Source organism: Apteryx mantelli, chromosome 4 (assembly GCF_036417845.1).
Source record: "Apteryx mantelli isolate bAptMan1 chromosome 4, bAptMan1.hap1, whole genome shotgun sequence".
In the NCBI taxonomy this organism is placed as follows: Eukaryota; Metazoa; Chordata; class Aves; order Apterygiformes; family Apterygidae; genus Apteryx; species Apteryx mantelli.
In genome coordinates this window covers 25,277,174-25,297,366 of record NC_089981.1, presented here as the reverse complement: position 1 = coordinate 25,297,366, position 20,193 = coordinate 25,277,174, and the positions used below count along the sequence as shown (strand labels likewise).

General features: G+C 44.1%; 2 long non-coding RNA genes across 3 annotated transcripts in view; one reads left to right on the top strand and one right to left on the bottom strand.

Annotated features, from left to right (window-relative positions):
- Nucleotides 1–17,371, top strand: part of LOC136991979 (uncharacterized) — a 46,022-nt gene extending 28,651 nt beyond the window's left edge. Inside the window, exons 1-3 of one of the 2 annotated variants that reach the window (XR_010884003.1) lie at nt 11,428–11,612; nt 12,463–12,649; nt 17,297–17,371. This is a non-coding gene — a long non-coding RNA (uncharacterized lncRNA). Of the gene's footprint in view, nt 1–11,427; nt 11,613–12,462; nt 12,650–17,296 lie in introns of those variants that run through there. The other variant, XR_010884004.1, reaches the window with a different exon arrangement.
- Nucleotides 17,370–19,386, bottom strand: LOC136991978 (uncharacterized). Its single transcript, XR_010884002.1, has 3 exons — nt 19,067–19,386; nt 18,349–18,572; nt 17,370–17,419 (listed from the first exon to the last, which is right to left on the bottom strand). It is a non-coding gene; the product is annotated as an uncharacterized lncRNA (long non-coding RNA).
- Nucleotides 19,387–20,193: the final 807 nt, after the last annotated feature.

The following is a 20,193-nucleotide window of genomic DNA, read 5'->3' as shown; positions in this document are numbered from 1 at the left end:
TATCTGTGTGTTCAGGCTGAAATAATCATTCAAGAGACAATACAGTTCATTTCCATAAATCTCTTTTGACCTTTCTCTGTCATTTTAATTTGTTTTTGTTGTGATCAGCTGTTTTTAATATGTTTTGACACTTAAATTTAAACCTACAATTACCCATTAGAATCTTTACGACCACTGAGGCAAATTCAGTTCTGAGGCAAACCAATGAAAATCAATGCAACAGAGCCATCATATGTGCCTGCAACAGTTTTGTGTTGCTGCCTCCCAGCATCAGGGCCAGACACAAGCACCTGCTCTTTTAACAGGCTGGGAGCTCTAGCCCACATGTGGCAGAGCGAGGAATGCACAGCTGTACAGCTTCTCTGGGCACAGTACAGCAACATCGTCTCCTCAGAGGGATCATGATTACCAGGGTACTTATTCCATAGGAAATGTGGGTATTCCTGTCTCTTAGACATCTGAATAAGCAGTAGTGAAACATTGAAGTTGAGTGGTAGCTAAAAGATAGCTACACACTACACTATCACTACCATTTCTTAGACTGCTGAACAGGAGAGGGAACTGTCCTCTTCCACACTCGCACGCATTCTGTTATGTTTCTTGCTCGGTGATGGGTTGCAACTCATTGTTAGTCTTTTCAGTCTCTTCTGTCCCCATGGAACCTCTGGATAGTAGAAAATAATGGCACAATGTGATATAAGTTGGTATATTTGCTAGTGCTGGCCGAAAGGTTAATTTTGTGCACCCTCCCCATTTTTCTTCTTCCTCTCCCTCTTCACCACAAATGTTGAATATAACAAAGGGTGCTGATTTCAAACAGAAACTCTTAAAGAAAAATGCACATCTTTTACACAAATTGGTTTGTTTAATTAAAAAAAATCTATAAAAATTCTCAATAGAAACTGTTCAACTAATGCAAGTATTTTAGTTTGGATTAATAAAAATAACCCATCTAAACTGACTTGGGGGACCCATCCATGCTCCAGTGGTGTGTGCCCATTGCTACAGCTATTGTTTTCTAGAGAAACTCTGCTCTTTCAGATGATACACCTCTGTTAAAGGCAAAATTTGGGGACCAGAATGTGCTATTATGATTTCTATAAGGTTACAGCATTCACAGCATGCACAGTAGTAATTTGGGGTGTGATAGCAGAGTAATGCAGATTGGAAAGGCCTCGTATTACATCATCTTTGGTGATTGAAAGTAAAAATTCTTGAAATGGGTGGAGGAAGAATTGTTACAATTCCCTGCCACCCTGAAACGATGAATGCTTGGAAAACTCCCAGAATGTAATTAAGCAGTCCTAAAAAGTAAATATTTCTTCTGCACAAAAATATTTTAGACCTGTCAGTAGCTGATTTTGATTATTCTTGTGTTGGATTGAGGTTTCTATCATTCGACTGGTTATTTGTAGACAGATGGCCTCTTGTAGTGTTAATAAAAACAACTTATGTAGAACGATTGGGCTGTATACTAATTGGGGAAACACTGAGGGATTAGGAAAGAGGATAGCCTGCCAAAACCTAGTTTCTGTTTATACACAGTTAATTCCTTCTCATACCAAATTAAGCTTTTCTTCCTCAGGCATATTCAGTTACTCTGATCATGTAAGACTAAGAGTTTGGGATGCTGAGAAATCGAGGTTTGTAGGTCAAACTCATCTTCCTGTGAAGTTTCAGTGCTATAACAAAGAATAACTGATCTGCAAGTATGTTTCTGAGTTGATTTAAATAGCTAAAACCCCCAACTTCTGAACCTTTGCCAGCAAATCTTCAAAATGCTGTAAACTCCAGATGATGAAAGAAAAGCTGGGAAAGGACTGAGCCATGAGCAGAGCTGACCAAAAGACAACTGAAAGGGAAATTTTTATACCTGTCATTGTTTCACTGTGTATTGTTCACTCAAATCAATGCAGAGAAACAGGCACTTCTAGAATGCTATCTGTCTGCCTAAGTGCCTGCATCAGATGAGCTGCACTGTGCCAAACAGTTAAAAGACTGTTAAGGAGCCTGGAGTGACTGCATCATATGTAGTTGCCCCCACTGCAGGTATCTGTACTTGGTCATCTGAATTCTACCCCAACTGCCTGATGTTTGATGGCTGTTCTGAATGCCACAGATTACTGATCACAATGTGCTGGTGCTTGTGCTCAAGCAGAGTAGCTCTCTGGCTCGTCTAAGTTGTGCTTCTCCTGTTGGCTGTTGATGCTGAGACAAAGTGCATCCTGTCATGAAAGGAAATTATATACAATGCAGTTCAAGGTATCAAAACTGTTGCTGGGCTGGCAGAGAATTTAATTTAGTGCATGGGACTTAATGCTGCAAAGATGAAATGCTCTTATTCAGATGAGAATGAAAGCCTTGTGGTTACCCTATCAACTGAAACATGTGGGGCTGCCAGTCACCCGACCATAAAAGCACTGATATACTAATGAACATTGGGAACATCTTCCTAGTCCTTCATCTTGCTCCCCTGAGAGTGGTTTAGCTGAGACAGGATGATTCACTGTACTATTGGCGTAACCTCACGTAGTTTGCAGTTTTACTGTATCACTGGTAATCCATTTAACTCAAGCCTGAACAGGATCAAACAGGTGCAGCGCAGACAACAGAATATGAGACCAGTGCAGGCTGGGAAACTCCCTCTCTCTTGCTTCTTAATTTACTTTTCCATATAGTTCTCCAGGCTTTCACCAAATGAGTTTGGTATTTACAAGTCTGGACAAACTTTTCAAAAGAGAAACATTTATATTTTGGTTCTTGATGAATTGTTCCCACAAAAACATCAATGTCAGGGTCTAATCATGTGGACGCACTACAGATTCCTAGATCTTTACATCCAGAGTCCTGAGCTGCAGACTGCTGCATGCTGGAAAAATACCCTGGAGAGGCATTACTACACACTTAGCCTGTTGTTGTTCTCTCTCTCTCCTTCTCTTATTCCCTGGGCTTCTGCTGTTGGCCACTGTCATATACAGAATATTGGGCTAACTGGACATTTGATACAATCTGGTGGGTCTCACTTTCTATATAACATGAGCACCTGCTATGATAGCAGAGCTGTCACTGTTCGCCTGGTCAGGTCCCAGTGTGGCCAGTCCTACCTAACTTCTCAAACTCCCAGCAACCCAGCACCAAGGTAGCACAACATGGTACTTGGACTAACAAGGTTAGCTGGTTTGATGCATAAATGCAGGGTGGCAGCTGGTGGCCAGCTGGTGCAAGGCCAGCACTAGTGATGCTTATGGGACTGAAGAGCAGCGGAGATGTCTGCCACCCACTGAGGTCTCCGCAGGGTCTTGTGACAAGTGGTGTGGTTTCCTGTGCTCAGGTGTTCAGATTCTCTTCCAGCTACTACTATAGCATGCTTATGTGGTAAGGGTCTGTATAATGCTATTTGGGTAAAAAACTTATAGAAGAAGATAATACAGAATATTCTTAACATAATATTAAGAATATTAATAAGAGTATTAAGAGTAGCTATGGAATTTCCCATTTTCGTATGAGCATTAACCTTCTTCAGAGTGCTGTATAAAGGCAGTTTGGCGTCATTTTCCTGATGGGAAGCTAGAGCAGCTTTTGTAGACAAAATATAGAAAGCTGAGTGCCCTGTATTATAGTTTAGAAGATCAATAGGTCCCTTTGTTTAGGGATCCTGATGTTAAAAGAAAAAACCTCTTGTTTATATGCTGCCTTGGCCTATTAGCCTTGGTCGTTACTAATAAAAGTTCTTTCAGAGCACTCTGAGTGACTGGAGTCTTAAACAACTTTCTGTAACCAGCAAAAGCATTAAATAGGAAAATATAGGCAAGAAAAAAGCCTCCTAAAAAACTTCTCTTTTTTTCTACAAGCAGTGTGTCTTTGGGTATGAATATCAGAGTGGGTAGAGAATGAACTTTTGCTTGGCATGGAAATATGCACTAAGTGGAGATTAAAAAAAAGATTCAGGAAATATTCTTAGCTTATCAGTTCTATGGGTGTATTAGCAACTTAGATGAGAACAGTTTTCATGATGAGAAATTGACTGTGCATGCTTCTGAACTGTTATGGCAAAATAAGAGGAAGGGGGAAGTTTAATAATTAATGTTTTGGGTTGGGCTTTTTTTTGTGTGTTTTTACATATCTTTTAACAGCTGTGGGCAGGGGAGCATGGAGCGGACATGTTTCTGTTCTCAAATGGGAAAAAAAAACCTTCAGAAATTTTCATTGGACAACATTCAAAAACTAAAAGCATTCAAATTTTTCCCCAGGCAAAAGAGGCCATTTTATGAAAAGACAAATCACAGGAACCAGCCAAAACAGACCTGATTTTTCAATAGTTTTTTTCTAGGTTTGTTTTAACATAGTCTTCATTTTCACACCCAACCAATCGCTGTGTATAGACAGCACTACACATGCAACTTCAAGATAATAAGAAAAATGAGTCAATAAAATGATATTTTAGAGGACGGCCAACATTTTTGAAACGTCATAGATGTTTAGGTTTAGCCTTCTAAAGAGGAATATCTTGATTTTTCATAAATTCTGGACATGTGCATCCTGTTGAAGTCATTCAGAACAGGGGCTAATTTGAAAGTCAAGTCACTTTTCTAGAGACTTACATACATATTCTGAGGTACAGCTTTTCTTTCTAGAATGTGTAAAATCAATGCTGTCTGAGCTCCTAGTGCATTTAGGCCTTCTAAAAATCCTGTCTTGTGGACTCAGACTTTTGGCATTCAAGTCCAAAGCCTGTTTTGCTAAAGATTCCACATTGCTGCTATGTCTCCATCAGAGCTAATCTGGACTGGTGGGGAATTTTTAGAACAAATCTAGCCTGGGCAATGTCAGAGAGGCCGTTCTTGCTTTTTGGAGAAGTATTTCAAGACAGCACTGTAGCAGAGCATTTAGTTTGTGTGTTATACTCCAAGCCCAGGTGTAGTCACACTGCCCTCAGTGCACTGCACGAATGCAGAAAGTTGAATGTCTGTGATTACTCTGCCAGTTCAGTGGCCAGCAGTCAGGGGCAAACAGTCAAACGCTTGCCACCTGGAGGCTTCTTCCTACTCAGTGGGACCCTCTGCCCTAGTTTTGTTTCTCTCTTTGCAATCTCACGTCATATCACCTCTTCAGTTCCCAGAGCCCCTGCAGAAGGCATCAAATCTCTTTAGTGACTGAATTGGAGATTTGTTTGGTTTGTCGGCAGCCGTGCAGGCCTGTATAATGGGACGGTAATGATGTCTCTGCAGTGCTCCCGGGAAACTTTCCTTTGCATTACTTTGGTATCCTATAAAGGTCGCCATTGTTTTAAAGGCTACTTTTGGACACTGAATTTCTCGGTAATTCTTGCTGATTTCAGTGGCTGAGGCTGAGGCCAGCTCTCTGCCTTGCCTGACCTCCTGTGAAGAGGAAGCAAGACAATCCTTTATTTTTTCACAGAGGAGAAAAAGCCCAGTTCCCAATTCAATTTGCAGCGCTCTGCAATGCAATTCTCTTGCAATGCTTTTTTCCCTCCTCTTTCTTCTGTAAATTGCAAGGGCCTCACCATTTAGCTGCAAGCCTTCCTTGGCAGCTACCTGTAGCAGGTAAGCAGTATTGTCAGATAGCTCCCTGCAAAGCTATGAGTTCTGCTACAGGAACTTCAAATGAGCTAAGAACTGTGGAGGATGGGTACAGTCGTAAAAATTGCCCAAAGCGAGAAGTCAGATGTGCAAGAGAGACTAACAGCAGTGCCTCAGTGTCAGCATTAGTGAGTCGTCTCCCTATTGGCACTAAGCACAATGGTGACACTGCCCAACAGTGATCCCGGAAGACTAGGCCATTTGCATTTCTTGCAAATAAGTAGTTTCTTCTCCACCCTCTGTAAGATAAAGGTCTTCATTTTTTTAAGCTATTGAGACCACTCTCTGTTTACTGAGCTCAGTTACATTTCAACAACTTATGTGTATTATATGACAGCAGATCTCCTTGTCATTTATGCAATGGGAAAAAAATCAAGATGAGTAAACTCATGTCTTATGAGTCAGCAGACATAAGCTCTGTTTCTGGCTCTCACACAACCTCTCTCCGCAATCTCGGGCAAGCTACTTAATCACTTTCTATGCAATCTATAGAAAACTTCCTTTCTCTCTGTCTCCTATTTTATCCATCACCTCTTTAAGGCAAATGTTATCCTCCCTCCTCATATTTGTGTAGCACCTACTAACAAGGGAACCTTGCTCCTGGTGATCCCTAGGCATCACTAGAATTAAAAATAAGCTAGTAATATCTGAGTAATCAAAACCTGCCATTTCCTTATTCCAACCTGCATTCCCTAAACTTGTTCTCTGGATGTCTTCCAAAATTTGCCAAACTAGAAACTAAAGCACTAATAAGAATGTATCTGCTGTCATGTAATTTGGCTACAAGTTCCAGAAATAAAGAATTTTCAGTGCTGAAAGACTGAGTACAGATGCCATGACAGTGGGGAACAAGGCTACAAAGAGAGAATTGGAGCCATGAGCTGCCTGGCTGATACCGCAAGGAGTGATCTTCTCTTTGTTCACTGTAACATTTTCTGTCTCATTTTCTTCCTGCCAGAAAGCTGTGTACAGGCCAGCAAAACCCAGGAAACACTCATTCTCTCCTCCCCATATGTGTAACACTTAGAGGTACTAGGGGGCATTTATTTCCTATTGCATTGGCATCTGAGGTTCTTTGTCCTATAAGAGATTTCCAGATATGGATCAAGGAATGGAAAGGTGCAATACTTCTTAAAGGGTTTTCTTTGGAGCCTGGCAGAAGTTACACTACATGAGATATCACTCTTAGAGAAGAAGCTGAATTATTATAATTGCAGAACCACCTCCCATACCTCTGCCATCAGTGGGCATGCTACCAGTAACTAAAAAGTAGTTCTGAAGTTTGGGCAATTCTGACAATGACCTTAACGGCAGGTTTTGAGAAGAAATAAAGCCTGCAGAAGAGGGGAAAAGAGAGCAGACAAATGCATCCACCAGCCTTCTTTCTCAATCATTTTCAGGTGGGCCCAATTTTGCCTTGATACCACTTTTAGGCAATCACCTTTTTAGGCATTATTTAAGGGCCTTGCAAGTACTTGTATGATAGCAGTCTTCTGCTCCACACTCACAAGCCCATGAGGAATATCTGTGTATCAGGACTTAGAGCTGCTTCAGTAGTGCAATGTCTCCTTCAGCATGAAGTATCTTGCAGATTCTGCCTATAGCAGTGTGGGGCTGAGGAATGTGGGGTAATTCTGCTGATGAGTTTTTGCAAAAGGTGAGAGAAAATGGCACAGTCTTTCCAGAGCCCTGCTCCTGACAGAGGGAGATTTCTGTGTTCTGTTATAGAGTGCTGGGGGTTTACATTTAGCTTTTCCTGTTGGAAGAAATAGATCTGGCAAACAGCCAGCAAGCTATTTCTGGGAAACTACTTTCCCAATAATTAAAAGCACCTGGGTAGACTTTCCTTGTCTAAACACCACTGTCTAGCTAAGGCAGGCCTTTGGGGTCAGAGATTCAGATGCCGAAGGACTTTTGCAGTGGCAAGGGCTTAGGCATTCAAGGTGGTCCTTCTTTATCCTGTGTATCTTGAATGTTTGGTTGCTCGCTGTCAGCAGAGATGACAGAGGACTGAACAGAAGCCTGTAACCTCTAAAGCATCAAAAGCTCCCCACAAACTAGATTCTCATTCTGGCAGTGCCAGGAGTTTGGAGATCATGCGATAAGCTTAAAAAGCGTGTTTGGTTGGTGGGGGGTTTTTTGTTTTTCTTTTTTTTTCTTCTTCCCCCAACACTGTCTTCTGGTTTGTAATCCTTTAGGCAGCTCTTGGGTCAGGTTTCCAGGCTTTCTTCTGCAGTCAGGAGGGATCCGATCATATTTCCTTTTCGATAAAAGCTGGAAGTCTTCCCTGTTTGTGATGCAGATACAGGTACTTCGGGGCGGGGACGGGACGGGACACCAAAAACAACACTATCTGGAGGTTTGCAGCCAAACTGTTAAAGATGGCAGTGCTGGTGAACTTGGGTGAAGTGAAATGAATTTAGATAATCTGAGATCACTGGAATTGTTTATAGTGGGATGGAAGCAAGATCAGACTTTGCCTTTAGGCTGCTCCTAAGTTCCTTACTAGTTTTACTAGTCAACAGGTGTCTCTTTGAAAACATGCTACGTCTAGCTGATGGGGACAGGCAGGGCATCCTGAGAGAAAAGGTCTCAGTTAGTAGACAGTTGCCTTGCAGCTTATTTTGCTAGAGTCTAAATGAAGCAGTAAAGCTCACATGGCTAAAACATGGAAGCTTCTGTAGCTAGTGGGATACCAGTAACTAATGTGGCTCATGTTTGTGGATAAATGGGTTACAGAAGCAATGGTCTCTGTACAGCAGCCTTCTGGGCCCAGCAAAGGAGGGCTGAAGAGAAAGAGGAGAGAAATTAGGGAATCCACTTGGCAGCCACCCCCTAGAAGGGAATAGGGTCACCCCTGAGAGTTAAATAGATTCTCAGCCTCTTCTCTGTCTTTTCCCTTACAGCTATTCCTTTTCTTATGCCTGTGTACTACTGAGCTTCTGCCTCAGCCCTTTGCTTAGAGAACTTTTGTATACAGTGTCCAAAACTCCAATAAGGCACAGCAAAAAGATCAGTTTCTACAAGAAAGGGAGGAATTACTGCACAAAACCAAAGGAATTTAGATAAGCAGGTAAATATCTGCTTAAAGAAAAATCTAAATGAGTTGTTTTAACTATAAAGCTCACTCAGGAATCAAAACTTTTAAAGAGTGTGTAGACAGCAATCAGGATTAACCCTTTTATCTCTCAGGGCCTGGCCAAGCCAAAACCTTATGACTTCTTCATAAAGAGAGCAGCAAATAGAAGTTTTGTTAATTAATCAGAATCTTTAGATTACTGAGATTAAAATATTTATGGTTTTAACTTCAATTTTGAATCTTCTGCTATCTTTAGACATGAAATTACTGCTTCCTGGAGATAAATAGTTCCTCTATAATCAGAACTGGCTTATCAACTATGTAAGTTTGATACTGAGGCCAATCATTTAAAAAATTAAATTGGATCCCATTTATTTATCTCACCAAACCATGTATTAATAGTAAAGCAAGCTTGAGTTCTGGTGCAGAAAGACTATGCTTTGCAAGAGAGGAGAAATGTAATCAGTTTTATTCCCTAGATTAATTAAGTATGCTGGGTATAGGCAATGAATTAATTGTGCAAATGCTCCATTATGAATCCCTCTGATAATCACCAAGAAGCACAAGCACATCCTCCATTATTTCCTGCTTTTCAGTGCTACAGGGATCAGAAGTTTCCTGAAAGGATGCACCATCTTGCACCTACAAGTTACCTGCCTGCCTGGGTCCCAGGCAGAGCTGGCCAAATTGTCATGATAGATTGGCATGCAGAATCTCCTTGTGGCAATGGGGTTTCCCCTGCACCAAATGAAAGCTTTCATCAGGACAAAAAAACTGATGGCTGAGAGAGAAGAGCTCAGGCCTAGCAGAAAGCCTCTGCCTCAGAGCTGCTTGGTTTGTGGAAGCTGACAGCACAGTCTGACAGCAAACCCATGCAATGCACTTATGGCCACTTCTGCAATGCTTGCAGCCACAGATAGTCCTTCTCCCTCCACTTTTAGGCTGGAGAGGCTGCAGCGGTAATGCTTCTCCAACAAGGAAAAGAAACTATACTAGTTTCAGTGTTTCCTTGTGTTTGACCAGTTGCTTTCATGTTGAGGTTTGGGATAATATGATTTATGTTCCTAGTCAGCTGTTTCAAACCTTCCTCTGCTTTGGTATCACCTGGTGGTGCAAGTGTTGTGGAGCAATGAGGCAATAATTTTCTGCATCTGGTCCTGATACTGCTTTCCCCCCTCACTCCATTCTCTCCCTGGCCACTGTTAAGTTATTCGATGCCCAAAAGGGGTGTTTTTACAGTGATGCAGCTAATTTGAGTAACTACTTTGCTGTAGAGCACTGCTGAAGATGAGACACACATTGTATGCACTGGAAAGGAGTTGTGTGCTTAATCTGGGTTGACCTCAACTAGCAACACAGAGATGAAAGTTACAGTTTCTTAGCCAATCGCTCACAGAGGCTAAACGAAAGAACAAAACCACATCTTTTCTAGCAGAAAATATAGTCCATAGCGCTGTTGCCCTTCTCCACTAGCTTGCTTCAGAGAGACCCTGCTCTGCAGCAATTAACGAGGAGGACAGGAATGAAAATATCAACCGGCTGATTGCTTGTTTTCATATGGCGCGAAGCTGCTGTCTGGGCAGAACTTGAAGTGTGAGAGGCTAGAATGAGAGAGCCAATTCACATGCTGGAGCAAGAGCATGCATCTGTGCTTAGATGCACTTTGGGAAGGTCAGGATTTTTAGGAAAATGGAATTTTTCCATTTTAAGGGAACAGATTCTTCACTCAACCTCTTTAAGATGACAAACAGCTGTAAAATTAACTTGGACTATTGCTGGTGAGTACCTACTGAAGTGGTTTCAGTCTCATTTATTCATCTTTAAATGGATCAGTACTTCCTACAGGGGTAGTTTTTAGTGGTTGATGTGGCTTCCTTGACTGCTAGACTCTTGTTTTCTTGAGGAGTAGAAGCACTGTTCAGAAGAGCCTGTTTAACTGAGGACTTGCAGGTGGAAGCGCCTTAGATTAGAACAATTAATCCAAAATGCAATCTGCTGGTGTCTCATTTTTGTTCTTATGCATTTTGTTCTTATGTAAATACATAGTATCAAAAGATGGGGGGAACAGCAATAGCAATGCTGTTTTTCTAGCTCATTATTTCAGCTAGAGTTTAGTGAGTGTAAGAGCTTTTGCCAGTAGTATTGGGGAGATGGTTAGCACTGACTGCTCAAGCCATAGACAGCAGAGAGCTCTTTAAAAATAGATATTAAAAAAAAAAGTTATCTAAATACAGAACCTAGGATTTTTTGAAAGGGATATAAGCAAGCTAGGCAGCCAGTTCTCACTGAGACTTGAGAGGCCAGCATAAGAATTTGGCCAGCTAAGCCTCAGCATGTCTTACAGGATGTTTAGGGCTGTGGTGCCACAGTAAATAGCAGGCTATTGCCAAAACATCATTTCCAGTCAGACAGGACAAGTAAATGGACAAAGATCAGAGCGCATCACCAGGCATTAGAATTGCAAGTTCAGGGATGCAGATTCAGAACCGTGGAGTTTAGCCATGCTAGCTGGGATGTGAACTGATAGTTTTTTGATGTCAGCTCCTGCGTTCTTCCCAGGCAGTTGCCTTCCTAGCCTTCCTGCCATCTTGCTTTTCAGGCTCAGTTGCTAAGTGTTATTGCCAAGATACTGTGACAGTGTGCTCCTTTCCCCGCCCCCCCCCCCCCCGATGTGCTCTCTCCCCCTCAACCTGACCTCCCTGTAAACAGCACGTATGTAGGGGCTGGTTGAGCATGCACCAACTAAGGCCTGTCTAGTATGCAAATACAACTATGAGTCAATCATCTCCCCCCCATAAATAGGGGGCAGCCCAGAGCCCCTTGAGCTCTCCTGCACGGCAGCGGGCTGCACTGCAGAACCTCCTCTTGAGCAGGGACGCCTCTCAAGGTTACTCCTCGAGGTTGAGAGATTCCTTACCCGCGACAGATCCTCGGTAAGTGATTAATAGCATGCTGAACTTTTGTGAACTTCACAAAACTTTCCTGGGTTATATCTCTGACTAACTGCACACATAATCCCTTAGACATAAACTGTTGACCAAGTCTGAGACTAGGACTGGATCCAGCCGCACCAAGGCTCCTCTCTGAAGGAGTTTAGAAAGGAAGGGGGTCTAGTCTGAACCTTGTGACTGAACGGGAGGGTCTCCTTCTCACACACTCCTTTAGATATGAACTGTTGACCAAGTCTGGGACTAGGACTGGATTCAGCTGCACCTAGGCTCCTCTCTGAAGGAGTTTAGGAAGCAAGGGGGGTCCAGTCTGAACCTCGTGACTCAACAGGAGGGTCTCCGTTGCACACGCATCTGACCCTGTCCTTCATGCAGTAAATAACTGAGTGAACCTTGCCAATTGAACCTCGTTATATCGTTCTTATTTACGACTGAACTTTGTTAAGTCACTGTCTTACCGCAATAAACGTAGTGCTGCTTCCCTCTTACGAGTGAAGTGCATCACTCCTTTTGCAACAGATACTTGAAACCATCCCAATTCAACCAAAACTGCTTGAGCACCTGACGTCTCCCAAGTGGAGTCTCAGGTTATCTTGCTAATACTGGTTTCTCTCAGCACTGGATACCAATATTCCATGGTGAAACTCAGTCTTGCCACTTCCTTGCCTTTCTCTGTTGCCTGACACTTTTTGATATACCTATGTAAAAACCAAGTGATGTTTGTTTTAAAGCAGATATTCGTGCAAGATCATACTGGTTATATGTAGAATAGGCCAGTTGTGTTCCAGCTAGTAATTGTATTGCTCAAATAAATGCTTCTCCCACTTTATTACAGTATTGCCAAATGTAGATTGCTATGGAAAAGTCCATGCTTCGATACCATGTGTGAAATGAATACCAGAAGACGTGTCTACATCACTTTTAGGGGCAATCTGTACAAAAGACGACGAGTTGAATGACCCTGAAGAGTGTGTCCACAGGTGGTCTGTTCCTCATCTGGTTGATATGAATCACCCTTGGAAGTAAGACATCTGCAATTTTGCATCCTTCCTCCTCATTATTATATGTATTTGGGGTGGGGGGGGAGGAGAGATAAGCAAAAGATGTTATAAAAGGCCAGTATTCTAACCCCCCTCCCTCAAATTTGTAATCTTGATAGAAGGAAGGAGAGGTAAAAAGAAGTTAAGTCATTTTTTGTCAAAGACTTGCTGGCAGACCTTTTAATTTCTTCCTTCTTTAATAAATTGATATCTGTCATTCTGGGATTTGAACTGCCATCTGTAACGGTAGAGATATGGAAATCTTGGTCCTGTTAAAGTCAGCTGTGGTTTTGCAAGTGGTGTCACGGAGCCATGGCTTTACTGACAAGGTTCTTAAGGCTGTAGTTGTTAGAGGTGGCAGGATGTGTTGTAGGAGACCATGGCAGATGGGATTTCTGGACAGCATAGATTGTCCAGCCACACCCTTTTCTACTGCCCCATGAGTAGGGATCCACAGCCATAGGCATATTTGTTAGTTTGCACTAGGCAGGTGATTTCACCATTGGGTAGACTCAGCTATTGTACTGTTTTGTAATACAAGCTTAGAAATTAGCAGGGTGTTATTCCACTTGGATTATATGGTGTCATTCTTTGGGACAGTTTTTCCCAGAAGTTTAACGAGTGATGAAAGTGATTCCACTGAAGTTTTGTATGTTGAAAAAATGCCTATGCATTGTATCAGTGGGCAGGGAGACAAAAAAAACCCAAAAACAAAATATTGGGAGGTGGGGGAGAAATGGAAATCTCTCTACTGGCTGCACAGGCTTCCAGCTCCTTCCAGTCACTGCCTCCTCTTGCTCCATATGCCACCCCAGACCTGCCCCTCCTCTGCGGGGCAGCTGAGATACAGCTGTGCCCTTTTGCAGTCCCTGCAGAGGTTGCCCAGCATGAACATCCCTTTCCTTCTGCCCTTCTTATGGGTCTGAGGAAAACTCTAATGTGTGTTTATTGTGCTAGAGCCCTTTGCAACCCGTAACTTTACTCCTGTGTGAAGCCTAATGATTGCATGGGACTGTGCATTCATGAGAAGCTATAGGATCAGGACCTCTTCCCTACTCCCACTAGAACTGAGTTAATTTGTTGCTGTGTAGAAGACAGCCTGTTTGAAAGGCTGGTGTCCATTTGAACTCGAGTCACTTACAGAAATATTCTGTCATGTTGAAAGTAGTTCAGGTGCTGCAGATGCTTCTGAGTGTGCTGGTTTGTGGTTTTTTTAATGCATATTTTCCTTTCAATTATTGTGTAAAAGATATTCCCCCCACCCACCCATCTGCCCTCCCCCACAGAGGAAACTGGCCACTGAATGTGCTTAGTATATTGGCTGAAGGTGTTCCCCACCTCTGAAAGATAGTTTTCGTTATTGCACTTTGAAATCTTGTTAAAAGTCAGGTGAAAAGAACTACTCAGACAAAAGCTTGTTTCCAATTTGCTCTATTTGCTACCCATCACCACCACAACAAAAAACAATACAAACTTTCTCCTCCTCCTCAGTCAAAATAGAACCATCCATACCCTGGCCTAACCAGGAGAGAGAAATTAACTTTCCTGTTGTTGCAAAAAGTGACACATGGTCTTCAAATGTCCTGTCTGCTCCAGTTTTACCATCCATCTGAAAGATGGTCCAGCCAGCAGCATTCCTTGCGAGAAGCATGACAGAAAGCAAAGAAAGGTACTGTTTAGGAGTTAAAATGCTACACATTAGTCCCCAACCAGTACCTCCTGCAGTTACAGGCTGGTGTGAGCTTAAATCAGCAGAAACTCAGTTAGATCCACATCCAACTCCAAAGACCTTTTAGCATCACTGCTAATGGCAGCACCATCCCCAGACGCAGTGCTAAATACAAGGTGCTCTATTTTCCACCAAATCTGCAACAAAGGCAGGTGTAGTATTTGCTGTAAATTCTTCATCTTCTGCCAACAGCTTGACACCCCCACGAAGGTCCTCAGCATTCACAATGACATTCACCTCTAATCTTTCCATGAGAGTAGCATTATCCTTTCCACGGACTGCTCTGGAAAATAATTTCTAATTTAATGTCCAGTATTTACCATGTCCCTGATGAGTTCAAGTAGAGAGACTGAACTGCATGCTGTGATCTTCCACTTGAACTAAGAACATTTCAATGAGAGTATGTTTGTACCAATTTTTGCTCTGTTTTTACTTTTGTATAAAAAAAGAGTCCCTTCTGCTATCAAGACTTCTAGACTTTATTAATTCCAAGATTATTTTAAAAATAGTAGAATTGCATTTGTTCCCAGAACAACACTGTACTTCGTGTTCACGTACAATTGTTTATTCTCCCCTCGTTCTTCTGTTGCAATATAAAAGGAACGGGAGTCCTGCTTTGTGAGCTGTTCCTGAGAGAGACATCTGAGTTCAGTGAAACACAGCAGCTTAAAGGACCCCTTTGAGGTCAGGAGCGGTGGTGTAAATAAAAGTTAAAGCGATGTCAACCAGAAACGGCACTTTGGGCTTACATACCTGCAGGGCACTAAGCAATGATGGACAGGACAGGGGCCCAACTGTCGTTCCATGTGAGTCACACAGGTCTTGCCTTGTCTGAATCTGCAAACTTGAGATCAGCTTGATTGTAATGGCAAGCGAGAACACACAGCACTTTTTGGACCAGAGTCTGAAATCGTACTGCAGAATGCTTCCTCTCTTAAATGTGGGTAATAATGCTTACTTTCTCCATCCTTTTACCTCTCTTGCCTACTTAAAGGGCAAACTGATGCAAGCAGACCCATTTCTTGTTAGGTATTTATGCAGCACTTTGTATAGTGAGGCTCTGTTTTGGAGGTTGCTATTGTAAGAACCTAAGAAATGTCCTACTGGGACAGACCAGTGATGGATCTATCCGGCCCAGTCTCCAGCAGCACCCTTAGGAGATGCTTTTTAGGAAGAGCACATAAACCTGGCCACTATCTGAGGTCTATTCCCAGCATCCTCAGTCATTGATTAGGGATGTTAGGGAGTCATTTCTGCTTGTTCCTTGTTTATGGACATGTTGCCCATGAACTTGTCTAACCCCTTTTTGCAGCTGCTCATACTGTTTGCCTTTAAAATGTGCTGTGACTACAGATTCCAGAAGTTCACTATCTGTTATGTAAAAAAGCATGTTATTGTATCTGGCCTAAACCAGTCTGTTAGGAGTTTTAGAGAGTGATCCCTCATTCTAGGAGTGTGTGATACGGTGAACAACAATTTTGCATTCATCTTATTTCCACTTAGCCTTCTCCTCTCTTAACTGAAATCTCAGCTCTTTTAGTCTCTTCTTGTAAGACAGCTGCACCATCCTATAGATCATTTTAACTACCCTTCTCTGTACCTTTTCTAAGCCTGTTATGTCCTCCTTGAGATGCTGAGACCAGAACTGCACCCATTAGTCAGGATGTGGGTGCAGCTGGGTTTTACATATTGGCAAAATGAGGCACTCGGCATTGTTCCTAACACCCTTCCTGATGATGCCCAACAATCTGATGGCTTTTTTGGCTGACGCTGCACATTGAGCTCATGAATGAAATTGTGAATAACTAATGAGAATAAGCTATTGTGATTGAGGCTGGCTGTGGTATGCAGTTAAATATAGCTGTACTTTTTTTTTTCCCCTCTTAGAAACCATATTTAATTGCAAATCTCAGTAAAAGACAGATCTTATCATCCAGGGTGACTGCTCCATTTGGACAGCTTTGGGTCATTGTATATGTTTGCAGTCTCCCCTTTCTCTCTGCCTGGAGCATTAGTAGTACACCCTACCTAAAGTAGAGCACCCGTAAGTAATACGCTGGCACATTCCTCTTGGATTTGTGTGCAAGAGCCCAAGGCCACTTTTGAACTTAGGCCTCTTGTTCAGCAACTTGATTATAAGGATGTGGAAACGCTTCTCTCTGACGCCTTCTTTTCAAGAAGTTTTATGACTCAGATGCACAAACTAACTTCTAGGTGAAAGTGAAGTAGAAGCTTTAGCCCAGGAGCAACACCTACCTAGAATTATAATCCTGTCACATATATAGTTTTAATAAAAGGCTGTAGAATAAACAAAACTTAACTATAGAAACAATTAGGCAACAGCAGTTGTAATGCAGGGAATTTCCAGCAGGCTAGTAACAAGCTGTGAAGAGCCTATGGCCTGATATCCAACCCTGAGCCTCTAATTCCCAGGGAATTATTTACATTGTGATGGTTATTGCTGCTGAACAATTAACACCTGGGAGATTCCTTAAAAACTTGGGGTTAATTTCTCTTTTCCATGTTCAGCGTGTGAGGTCCTTAATTCTGGCATGAATCACAGTTCTCTGCCATCCAGCTCTTCCCTGAGGTCTGTATGGCGAGCACTCTACTAGAGCATGTTTCAGAGTGGAGATGCTGATCCAAGAAGGCTATCAAGTAGCCTTCCTGCACAGAGCTCTCAAAATCTAACCAGAATAGCTCATTTGGAACATTCATCCAAGAGTTTTAAACAATTTCTTGGGGAGACAAACATTTCATCAGAAGCAGTACATACAAAAAAAGTTTGATTGCTATGATTTTTTTCAATGAAAAATCAAATGGAAATCACACTTCTGTTTTACATTACAAAATAATTACACTTTTTAGTACCTCATATTTCTTGGCTTTTCTTTTCATAGTGTGGTCACCTTCTTCAGCATATCTGAGCCTATTTAAATGTCAATGAATCTTGATAGCGCACTCCTTCAGTCCAGACAGAATTATGTCACTGATTGCTGGCTCCCTGCACCCAGGAAATGACTCTGGAAAGGAGGTCAGTAACAATCAGTGAGAGAGAAATGTGTACACTAAAACAACACTACACCTCCTACGCTGTCTCTGTGCCAGTTTAACCTCACAGTGTAAGAAATCCTGCTGATGACAATGCCGCTGTTCATAAAGTTATAAGATATATATTAAAGTAATTCTATACTACAGTCCTAGAAATACTCTCCTTAGATATCTCTACGTGCAAATTTCACAGGATTAATATAGTCCCCTTCTGTTGTGGGTGCTCCAGAGGTAAGACTCTCTCCTAGAACCTCATTGGCCTCCTGGTTCAGGTACCTGATATATGAGTAGCTGTGAGGACTTGGCCAGAAGTGTTGTATGAGCAAGTAATTAATCGGCATAGACTGAATGTGTCTGAAAAGCCCCATCAGCTAGACTGGATCCTGACAGACATGGTTTGGTGAAAGAGATTTAGCTTCCTGCAGTGATCATACAACTTGCTCTCTGGAGCAGTGAATTGACATACCTTAGGAAATATAATGCCCATTGCTTCTAAGATGGGTTATATGACCTACTAAAGAGAGAAAAATGGTGGACTTGAGAGTCCGGGGACATGTACAGTCTGGAGATAGCAACACCAATCTGAAGATGCTTGTAAATTTGAACAGGTCAGAATCCCAATTCTTGGCTATCTCAAGGCATTTATTTTAAAATTTTCTCCCTCAGGGCTGGATGCACTAAAATCAGTGGAGGGATTCCCACTGAATTTCAGGGTAGTCAGATTAGTTACTAGGCTGTCATACTGGAAAGGCTTACAGTTTAAAAAAAAAAAAAAAAAAATTGTCCTCACCATGAGTTTGACCCATGAATGACCAAATGCAATTGTTCAAGTGCAATTGCACAGGGTGACTTGTTCTGCCACTGTATAGTGGCTGTATTTTAGAAGCAAGTGAAACCCTACCTGGACAGGAGCTGGAATTTGGCAACTTATGCTCATCAGGGCTCTGTGCAGGCCCTGGGAGCTCCTCTCAGAGTCAGAGCTGTAATTTCCACATTGCAGGGCTTGATCGGTGGAAGTTATCTCAGTGTAATGGTTCTTCTACAGCCAGTGAGACCTTTGGCAGGTGTATGGGTTAGCAGGCAGGACATTCAGCTGGAAAACAGTGCTGAGATGCCTTGAGATGACTGGAAAGTACAGAACACAAACAGAGCACAATGGGTTTATTAATGGATTTTGTATAGTGTTCATTTCCTTATTTGAATTGCTCTGATTTGCCCCTATAAATTTGTCAATTACAGATCCTCTAACTGTCCCATAGTGAATCCTTGTTATTTACCCATAACAACCTGATTAGATACATTATTTACTTTATAATTTCTATCTGAAAAAGATGTGGTAATAGCTTAGTAAAAAAAAAATTGTTCTAAAGCACTCTGTTTAAATATTCTTTTCTGAAGAGATTATCTCCTCCAAATCTTACTGATATGAAGGGATGCCCCCACATTGTTTATCTAACTCGGAGTATAAGTCTCAGCCTCCCAGAGCATTTTGAGTGCGCACATGCACTTAGTCTTGCGCCTCTTCCCTTGAGCTCTTGTGGCAACTGTTGCTTCCATAGTGCTGTGCTTGTGTTTTGAAGGCTCAGGAAAGACAGGGAATTGCAAAGGTGAACTCAAACCTTTGAGAAATTGAAGGCTGCCATTCTGTAACTGAAGATAATGCTGTGTGAACGGATCCTGCCTCTCTTTTCATTCATCTTGGATAAGGAAACCCGAAGCAGTGCATTAATCCCGGGAAGTAAGTTAGATGGTAGAAGTGAGCGTGTTCAATAATGCCATGCCCTTATCGGTGACGCTGACAAAACGTGCCTAACCCAGCGCCCCGACAGGGACAGGACTTGCTCGGGGAGCGCCGGGGGGAGCTGAGGCGCTTCGCTGCGGGGAAAACACACCCTCCCTCCTGGGGCCCGGCCGCCCCCGGCCCGCGAGGGGACGGCGGGGCAGGGCAGGGCAGGGCAGGCGGCTCCTCTCGGCCGCGCCGGGCTACCGCAGCCCCCCGCGCGGCCCTGCTCGCGCTCGCCCGCGCCCGCGGCGCAGCCCGGCGGCGCCGCTTCCTGCGGGGCGCACGCGGCGGCCGGGAAACTTTCGGAGGGAGCCACTTCCTCGGCCGGCCCCGCGGCGGGGGGAGATGTCGGGCGCCGGCAGGGAGGCAGGGCTGGAGGCGGGGAAGCGCCAGCGGCGGCGCCCTCGCTGCGGAGCGGCCGGGCGGCCCCTCCGCCCCGCGCCGCGCACGGCTCCGGCTGCCGCCGCGGCCGCCCGCCCTTGCAGTGCGGGAGCGCTAGAGGGAGCGGGGGGCGGGCGCGCCGCCGCCGCCGCCGCGGCGAGGGCGGCGCAGGGGTGGGACACCGGGCGGCGCGGGGCGCGCGGCCCGGCCATGTCTCCGGGGGAGGCGGCGTCGGGCTGAGCGGCCGTGCGCGCAGCGGGGAGCGCGCTCCGCCACCATGAGGCGGCTGCCCCTGCCCTGCCTGCTCCTGCTCCTGCTGCTCGCCGAGGTAGGGCCGCGCCGCGCCGCGCCGCGGGGGGAGGCGGGCGAGCCGGCGGCGGCGGCGGCGGCGGGGAGGAGGGGGGCTGCGCCTCGCCGGGCGCCCCGGGCTCGCCGCGGCACCTGCCCCGCTCGGCGCGGGGGGCCCGCGGGCGGCCGGGCAGGTGTGGGCGGCCGCCCCGCGGCGGCGGTGGTGGCGGCGGCGGCAGGGCCGGCTCCCCCCGCCCGGGAGGCCGGGGCGCCCCGCTGCCCGGCCGCCGCCCC